The sequence below is a fragment of the Pyrgilauda ruficollis genome, unplaced genomic scaffold, assembly GCF_017590135.1.
Source record: "Pyrgilauda ruficollis isolate IOZ18807 unplaced genomic scaffold, ASM1759013v1 scaffold46, whole genome shotgun sequence".
NCBI lineage: Eukaryota > Metazoa > Chordata > Aves > Passeriformes > Passeridae > Pyrgilauda > Pyrgilauda ruficollis.
This window is the reverse complement of record NW_024526155.1, coordinates 5,084,622-5,085,572: the sequence shown is the minus strand read 5'-3', so window position 1 is coordinate 5,085,572 and position 951 is coordinate 5,084,622. Positions and strand designations below refer to the sequence as shown.

Here is a 951-nt window from a genome sequence, read left to right as displayed (position 1 = left end):
GCCGCCGCCCGCCCGCCAACCCGCGCCCTCACCCGGTCCGCCGCGGCCCCGCCGCGCCCCCGCCGGAGCCGGCACCACGGCGGCCGCCATGCCCCCCCGCCCTCTTGCCGCGCAGCGATATGGCGGCGCTGGTCCCGCGCCGGGACTACTTACGGCCGCCCAGCCGCTGCCCCGCCTGCAGCGCACGCCGCGGCGGAGATGCACTCCGCGCCCCGGCCGCCGTCTCAGGCGCCTCCCGGGGCCGCCCGCCTCCCGCGGGAGGAGAGAGGCCTCGGCGCCCCGTCGGGGACTACTTTCCCCGCGGAAGGGTCGGCGGTGGTGGGACCCTGCGTCATGGCGTCAGGAAGCGGCGCCCGGGCCCTGAGCGTCGGCGTCGCGCCGGGTTGCGCTGGTCACGTGACGGGAAGGCGGAAGTGGCGGTGGTACTGGGCCGGAGCGGGCGCTGGGTGCGGACACACCGTTCTCTCCCCTCCCTCCGCTTCCCGCCCGGTCCAGCCCGGCCCGACCCGACCCGACCCGGTAGCGCGTTCCCTCTACCGAGGTCCTTAGCTTGGCCGAGCCGTGCAGCCCCGGCGCTCCAGCTCCCGTTCCATAACCCGCGGTAGGCGCTGGGGCCGCCCATCCCCGGAGTGATCCTGGCCCGCCTCGCCCTTCCCTGCGGGACCCGGGGCCTTGCCGCGTCCAGCCAGCCTCGGGCTGCTGAGCGCTTTCCCCGTCGGTCTCTGGCGGGGAACGGCACCTCCTGCCCGTTTGTTCCTTGATGCCAAACCCGCCTCTTTCGGTGGCAGCTCTGCATCTGAACAGCAGCCACCTTCCGATGGGCTCTCGCTCACCAATTCTGCCCTCCGGGATGGTTTTCCCCCAGAGCAGATGGCTGCACTGGCTGCCCGCGCTGGGGGTGCACAGTCTGGGGCTGCTCTGGCTCACCCGGGGCTCCCAGGGCGCTGCCGG

General features: G+C 74.9%; 1 protein-coding gene across 12 annotated transcripts in view; it reads right to left on the bottom strand.

Annotated features, from left to right (window-relative positions):
* ZNF335 (zinc finger protein 335) overlaps positions 1 to 394 on the bottom strand; it is a 10,076-nt gene extending 9,682 nt beyond the window's left edge. For 3 of the 12 annotated variants that reach the window (XM_041478745.1, XM_041478750.1, XM_041478749.1), the window contains exon 1: positions 154 to 388. The gene's annotated coding sequence lies outside the window, so the exon portion shown is untranslated. The other 9 variants (XM_041478747.1, XM_041478746.1, XM_041478743.1 and 6 more) reach the window with 7 other exon arrangements.
* Between the last annotated feature and the right edge of the window lie 557 nt (positions 395 to 951).